General features: G+C 45.6%; 1 non-coding gene across 1 annotated transcript; it reads left to right on the top strand.

Annotated features, from left to right (window-relative positions):
* The first annotated feature begins 415 nt into the window (after positions 1-415).
* On the top strand, positions 416-502 carry trnS-UGA. The gene has a single exon. It is a non-coding gene; the product is annotated as a tRNA-Ser (tRNA).
* The last annotated feature ends 7,571 nt before the right edge of the window (positions 503-8,073 follow it).

Here is an 8,073-nt window from a genome sequence, read left to right as displayed (position 1 = left end):
AGCGGGGGAGTGATGGGCAACCTTAGTCTATATGTTGCTCGTGAGCCGCCAAGTACAAGTCTCGCAACAGTACTGGCGCAAAAGGATCGGTCCTTCACTTGCCGATCGTTCGCGAGTCGAACTCGCTCTCTTGCCACGCCTTTCACTCACTCGCTTGAGTCGGGCTCAATCACTCTTTTTGTTTGGAGGATCATTCGTTCTTCACTCTCTTTATATTACCCGCGGGGAGCGCAGCAACCAAGGTGCATATTATCATATAGAAACAAGCGAACCGTAGCGATTCGTACTACCGGAAAAGTTTCGCTAACCGGCAGGCAATAGAGTCCGCCGATATGCGCAAGCAAGCGTAGCGAATCACATAGATAAGCCCCTACCTGCCAGCGCGCGTATAGATAGGGCGAGCGAAGCGCGAAGAGGATGGATGTCTGAGCGGTTGAAAGAGTCGGTCTTGAAAACCGAAGTATTGATAGGAATACCGGGGGTTCGAATCCCTCTCCATCCGCGAAGTCATAAGTTATCTCTTGCGTTATCTATAGATAAGAACGAATCGGATCGACTCGACTGAATGGGTAGCTTGTGTTATGATATAGACGGAGGTTCTTGTGTTATGATTTAGTTAGGACTTTGTCTCCCTTTCGTTATCTTCCGCTCCCCTTGTATAGGTTGGGCAAGGGCCGGGTGGATTACCTTTGGGAGCTAAGCCGAAGATCTCGGTGGTCTTGTGAGTGGTTGATAAACTACGATTGCAGTTTTCTTTAGGAAGTCCCATAGCTGTGAGGCTTAACAGACAAAGAAAACGGTGGATACTTCCGGGTAGAAGGTGACGACCCTAATGAATCGACTATGAAGGTGGCTGTTAGCTACATCAGCGCTCAAATTCCTTCATCGTCCCTGGCTTCGATGATCAACCCCTGGCACATTTAGGTTTTGATCTTCGGCCATCCTGATCCTCAGGACCCAACACAATATTATTCATTCTTATATATTTCCTTTAAAAGATGCAAAAGGTGTTGATACGTCCTATCCACATAGAAAGCTTACCCTCTTCCACACATTATCGGTGGATGCTACAGCCGCTAACACTTTGGCTGCAGGAGGGGAATGGTTAAGTGAAACTCTCGACGTCTTGTTTGGTAAACGGGATGTTTACCCAGGCGCCGTAGTCTTGCCTAACCGTTCGGTCGGAGATACCTTTGTATGGTATAGCAAGCTGTTTAGCTACTTGTATCGATTTGCCACAGTGTGGTTAGATACAATGCGATGGCAGCCGCAGCTTGGCAGGATGGGAATGAAGGGAGAGGGAGCAGGGAAGAAAAGGTTATTCCCTATTGGCTCACCCTTGTATCAGGCCTCGGTACGGCCTATACATGATTGGGCCATGACGGTTTTGGCAAGGTTAAAAATGGGTGGTACCTATAACCAGACCCAACCGTTGCAGTACCTGATAGGAAAGAAAAAATGATTTTCTTTTGATCTCAAGGCTGCTACCGATTCCTTACCTGTTATCCTGACGTCCTGTATGATTGCAGGGTTGTTCGGAAATCCCTTTGCAACTTCCTGGACGTTCATACTTTGTTCTGTAGTCTTTCAATTACCATATTTAGATAATAAATAAAGGCTATAGGTCATCGGCTGTGACGTTCACGAAGGTAGTTTACTTGCTTAGTGCTTGCGCGGGTTGCTTTCTCTGTTGGTTGAATTCGCCACTAGGTGGAATCAGACCTTCGGCTCTCGATTGCTGCTTGATTACCTATGTCGCTTGCGTTAAGCTTTCTTCGCTTTCAGTTCTCGGAGATGCACAGGTCGTGGATTCCAAAGCCTAACAAGCCAGGAAAAATGCGCCCTATAACACCATGCAAGAAGGACCTCATTGTCATGGAAAAGCCCTTTCCTTACTCTTCAATATAGTCTATGAGGACGTCCTTCTGACCCACTCTCATGGCTTTTGGAAGGGGAGAGGACCCATTACCTTCTTTGCGCATGTTGATAGTTGGGGGACAGTAGATCGATTTCTCAAAGCAGACATTGTTGGTTGTTTTGATAACATTGATCACACTCTTCTAAATAGAAGAATTGGTTTAGATATGGGTGAGAGCAGTGAGGGCTTTTGTAACTCAATTTTTCAGCTTTCTAAAAAACGGAAATAAGAGATAAAGAAGGTAAGACTTATGGCTCTTGTATAAAAGGGATCCCTCAGGGCAGCCCGTTGTATCCCGTCTTAATGAACATCTTTCTTCACCAACTTGATGTGAAGACGCAAGACTTTATGAGTAAAGAAGCGAGAATTAGGTATGTGCGCTACGCTGACGATATAGCTTTTGCTATTAAGGAAGGAGCCAACTCAGAAATGGTAAGCCAAGGGTTCAAGCAATTCTTTAATGAAGTCTTGACTGAGCTCAAACTGGAAGCAACTAGTTTTGAGCTCGTTCGAGGAATAAGCAAGCCATGCTCTACCTTAGTTCTCGGAGTCCTAATATAAATTCGTCCGGACAGAAACTTGGAGTTAAGGGCAGCCATTAATGGGTTAAAAAACAAATTGTTTCAATCAATCGACAACGACATAAGGAAGATACAAGGCAAACGCGTAAAACACTTTGAGAGAGCGCTCCTTCCCCGAGTATTCCAGTATCTCGCTCTCTATTCGTGTTGTTGCAATGCTAACGAGGTACTAGCTTTTCTACAGAATTCGTACATTCAAAAGTACAAGTTGTATCTTCAACTACATAAGAAGAAAAAGCCCAAGGGTAAGGGCGACACCGAAAACCTCCTCAACTTAAGAAGTATCAATACGCGCTTAAAGCATTTCCAACTATAATTGCGTAAGAAAGGAATTCATTGACTTCGAACAACAAAAAGGAGGTCAATGAGCACTAACTCTCTTCTCTTACCCTTTTTTTTGGAAAGGAATGCTGCTATAAAGGAGGCGGAATTACTGTTCAGCTAGAGTATAATGCAGGATAGCCGCCGCTAACTAAATTCACACTATTTTCGTATAGAAACAACGGCACCAGTACGGCTTTTAGGGGGCCCTCTCCTCTCTTCTATTACTTGTTTGAGTTCCCCTGTCTCCCATCCTCTTTTCAAGTCCCACTCTTTTCCCGGTTAACAACGGCGGACCCTCTTAGTTATGTTAAATAGAGTCCCATCTAAGGGAACAGAACTCTTTAGTATCAAAAAGTCACATGGCAACCTATGCCCGAATCACATTCTTTTTTATTTGAGTTATCTTCTTTTATAGTCTTTTCTTTATTGGCTTCATCCCGTCCGTCCCATTATATCTAGTGCGTGTCATACTTTTTGGGTATAAGCCCTTAGCGCAAGCACTAAGCAAGTTCTTTCAGAACCTTACTTAAGGCCAGAGTACTTGAGCCTTGAAAAAGGATCTCAAATAGCCTTAGCGCAAGCAAGCACTAAGCAAGTAAACTACCTTTTTCGCTAAACCAACAAGGCATTCCATTGAATGAAGCCCACTTCCCTCCTAGAATGGAAAGCCGCTTTCGGGGGAGAACTCTTGCTCACAGGCTCCCCGAAACCAAGAGACGAGACAGAAGATGCATAAGATGCAGAGGATACTATGGATTCAGGGTGAGCCCCTATCCTATGTCTAGGAGTAGAGAAGAGAGCACCTTCACCCGGCAAAGCACTTATTTCCCGCTCTTCCTGCTTGGCCAAGATGTGTTAAACGAAACCTTCTTTAAAAATTTCTCTAAAGGTGGATAATGGGACTACAGGTCTGCTGCTTTTACTTTTTCTTTTTAGGAGAATAGAAAAATGTCGGCGAAAAGTAAAAGGCGGAGAATCCCTCGAAAAAAAGGCGGCAAATCGCGCAGAAGCTCTTTATTACTTTTTGCTGCGCTTGAACTGCAAGAAGAATCCAGGGATATTGTGTACCTAAATTCCACTTAAGGACCAAGACAAGCGGAGCCCAGATCCTGTTGAGGCAGAGTAAGAGGTAGTTTACTTGCTCGACATAGGGAGAGGTAGCTTGCTTACTTAGTGTGAAGCGCTAAGGAATGATCCCCGATTCCCAGATAGCAATAGCAATGCGGCTAAAGCGATGCTAAGCGCACAGACAGAGAAAAAAGGGATTTTATTTATTTCGCCCCAATTGCAATGGATTCGCGAGCAGAGCCAAGGAACTTATGTGTAGAGTTCTGAACTGATGTGTAGCATCGGGGCCGCGGGATCAAGCTTCGGGCTAGCTTAAGAGTGGTCGAGCTTGTTCTCACCCTATGAGAGAAAGATCAGGATTAGCTCATTCAGCATCTGGGGACGGATAAGAATTACAGAGGGGCGAGATACTTTCTATACTGGTTGTCGAAAAAAGAAGGAAAATCCTATCCCTGTAGGAGTACTTGAAAGGATATTACTATGTGGTTGTCAAGCTCGTATCTCAGAGGAGAGGGTAACGAAGTAGCTCGACTGAAAGGAGAGGGTAACGAAGTAGCTCGACTGAAAGGAGAGGGTAACGAAGTAGCTCGACTGAAAGGAGAGGGTAACGAAGTAGCTCGACTGAAAGGAGAGGGTAACGAGACGGAAGATGTGATAGTTCGGGGTGTCAACTAGAGCAAGCTATCCCACATGGAACGAGAAACTCACGCCCAGTAGAACTATATGCGTTCAGAGCTGCGGCTTGCATAGAGCCGGTCTCCCATGAGCGTAAGATCCTATCGTCTATAGACATGACTCCACTTTAGAGGAAATAATATAGGGACAGACACGCTCTTAGGGTAGGGTTAAAACTACTGAAATAGCCTGATCGTTATGACTAAACTTCTTCCTGATTGAATGAGTTAATGAGATAATCCTTCTATGTCTCACAGGACAGATAACTCAGTTAGATAAAGGTAGTTTACTTGCTTAGTGCGAAACCCTGCCTGTCCCATGATAGAACGAATTGGGCAACCTTAGCAGCTTCTTCTTGTTTAGCGAGGAAAGCCTGTTACGAGTAAGTGGAGGGGCGCAGAAATAACTAGAACTGAATGCGGAAAGTATGGAAAAACATCTCGTAATGTATTTAACCAGAAAATAGATTATGCTCCTGCGGAAGTATCTACCCGTTACGGAATCTTAGGTGTCAAAGTGTGGATTTCATATTTAAAAAAATAAGGGGGACGTGCTATATCCGAAACGCACGAAATATAGTAAATATCGTAAAGGCAGATGTAGTAAGGGTTGCAAACCGGACGGTACACAACTTGGTTTTGGAAGATATGGCACTAAAAGTTGTAGAGCTGGTCGTCTTTCATATCGAGCCATTGAAGCAGCGCGTCGGGCTACAATCGGACAATTCCATCGTGCTATGAGCCGAAGAAATAGTAAGATATGGGTAAGAGTTCTCGCTGATCTCCCTATTACCCGGAAACCTACAGAAGTAAGAATGGGAAGAGGAAAAGGAAATCCTACGGGTTGGATCGCTCGTGTGTCCACGGGACAAATCCCATTTGAAATGGATGGTGTGAGTTTGTCAAATGCTCGACAAGCCGCTACATTAGCGGCGCATAAACCATGTTCGTCAACCAAGTTTGTTCAGTGGTCGTAACGTAATTGGTTAGCGGGGGCCGGGATTCAAAAGAATTAGGCGAAGTGTTTGCTCCTGAACGCCGGAAGTGGAAAGACACTAAGGGGGAGGGATATACTCCTTGATTTTTGTAATCGCCGAAATTGTATGACAAACCTTTTTGTTCCAGGCGTACGACCTTGATACGTTACGGTTTTTTTCCGCCGGCCGGGTTTATAAAGTGATAGTAGTAAGAATAAATAAGAAAGATAAAAGCTAAGATTCAGGGAGGGAGGCCTTTATGGGAGAAAGGAAGAAAAGTATGTATGTATCTGGGGGGTGGAAGGAATTGGCAGAATTCTTTTAGGTCCCAATGAGGGGGGACGGGGTCATGCGACGGATGCAAGCTAGACTTTGAAGTAAAAAATCCAAGATTTCATAGAAGAAGGAAAAATCGACGTGGTGGATGAACAGGAAGCTCCTAAGAACCCCAACGATAAAATGGGAGTTTTTAAGAACTCGCTCCCTAGTCACGCTCTGGTCTCAACATGCTGGGCCGAGGAAGTGTCCGATTTCCAACAGCCCCCTACCATCACTACAATTAAAGCTATTAATACTCTCTGGCTTTGTGAGGAAGATCCCTCCCACTGGATCATCATGACCCCTATGTTCCGGCTTTTCAAAAGGCGATCCTGGAAGAAGAATTAAAAAAAGGGATAAGGCTGCAAGAAAGAACCTAGAGAGGAAGCTCCGCCGAAACGAAAGAAGAAGAGGAAATGCCGCTCAAAGGAGAAATGCTGCCGGAAGAAGAGGAAATAAGACTCGAGTCTCCGGAAATGTTTCAAGAGGGAGTGAAACTTGCTCGACCATAGGGAGAGGGAGTTCCATGGGAAGAGGAAAATTCAGAAAAAGAGAAAGAAAAGAAGAAGATTGAATGGATTATACCAAACCTGCCTCCGCCGCCGTCGCACGAACCGTTTAAGATGGCCGCGGCTGGGTGGATTGTGGTGCTACCATTCCTTTAGGATACCTTTCGGCTTCAGTAAAAATTCTTCCCCCTTAGTTTTTATAGATATTGAGTTTGTACGGCAACTCAACTTTGAGTATGGAATTGACTTTGTTGGTTGAGTGGAGTTACGGTAGTTCAATCTATAAAGGAAGGACAATCGATCGCACTTTGCGCAGAACCACCGTTAGGTGGCTCTTTACTCCCTCAGGACTTGCTTCTTATTTTTCTTTCACCCCTCGTCCCCTTTTATATCAATAGGGAGCTACGAGCAAGGCAGCTCTGCTCCGGAAAGAAAAGAAGCCAGCAGGTCCTTTTCCGCTTGATCGCTAACTCGTGAGCAAAGCCGCCCGTCATGCAGCATATGAGCGGATCTTCACTAAAAGCCGGTTCTATTGGCGGATGGATAACGCCCCTCACTCTGCCATGAGAACAAAGAAAGCTGCACTATCTCCTTGCAGCTTTGCCTGCCGCCCTTCGGTGAGTAGGATGGATAGCAAAGCCGCCTTCGGCCTTTTGCTTAGCAAGCCCCTCTTCGAGCCTCTGCTGAATTCCGCTCGCCCCGGTCCTTAGTAGCGTTGACAAAGTAAACCTTTCGATGTTGTTGTGACGCTTTGGTTAGGCTCGGTTGACAAAGTCAACGATACAAGCAAGGAGTTGACAAAGGAGAGCAGCCCCTGTTGATAGAGAGCTTACCGCCCCGCCCTTTATAGTCGCGACTGTTGTCATGGAAAAAGAGTGTGTTTTCCGTCAAAGAAGCATGCTTAACACAGCCTATAGCGTAAAGGCATTCGAGCCGCGTCTAAACTAAATTAAGGGTATAAGGGCCCGTACTCTCTCTTCTGTAGTAGATACGCTATCCCTTCCGGCCATGGTATGGGGGAAGGGAAGTGAGATCTACCGATTGATTTGATATTAGATGAGCGGCCGTACTATGATCGTTCGGGAGACATGGCCCCATGCGCTACACACAAGAATGAATTGTTATGCGGCCGGTAAACTATTTCCGCGGGCAGCCTATCAAATCAGATCACGTATTTTTAAATATGTCGTTCCGTCATGTACATGTATTCGGTCTTAAATTTTGATGTTCCTGCTCGTGCCCGGAGAGAGAATGGGCACGACTCCCCGTTCTAACGTCCAAAGCATGCCGACCGTTCTAAGTTCCGGGGTTGGGTCGGATAGGACCAGACCAAATCGGCTGGATCTGTGGAATCTGAACGGATCAGATCCAATCGGATCTGATCGTAGCTTCGAGTTCAGGTGCCGTACCGCGGCCGGACCGGAAAGGAAGGGGGCAGCGAACCTCCTGCCAAGAGGCCAAGGTTGCTTGCTAACTCTCAGCCACTTGTTAGAAGGAAGTGCAGCTTGATTGTAGGAAAAAGGGGAATCAACGGGAAGGAAAAAATAAGGTAGATTATTAGATTCTATTTCCTCCTTTTGTAAGGGTTGGCTTTAAGTGATAGGGGATGTGATTGGAATTCGTCTTTTCTTTGTTTGTATCACCGAGACACCCGAAGGGCCGGCCATATGTACCTCGGGAGACCCGGCCCATTCAAATAAAAAT

Source organism: Prunus mume, mitochondrion, assembly GCF_029339155.1.
Source record: "Prunus mume mitochondrion, complete genome".
Lineage (NCBI taxonomy): Eukaryota > Viridiplantae > Streptophyta > Magnoliopsida > Rosales > Rosaceae > Prunus > Prunus mume.
This window is presented reverse-complemented; position numbering and strand designations above follow the sequence as displayed.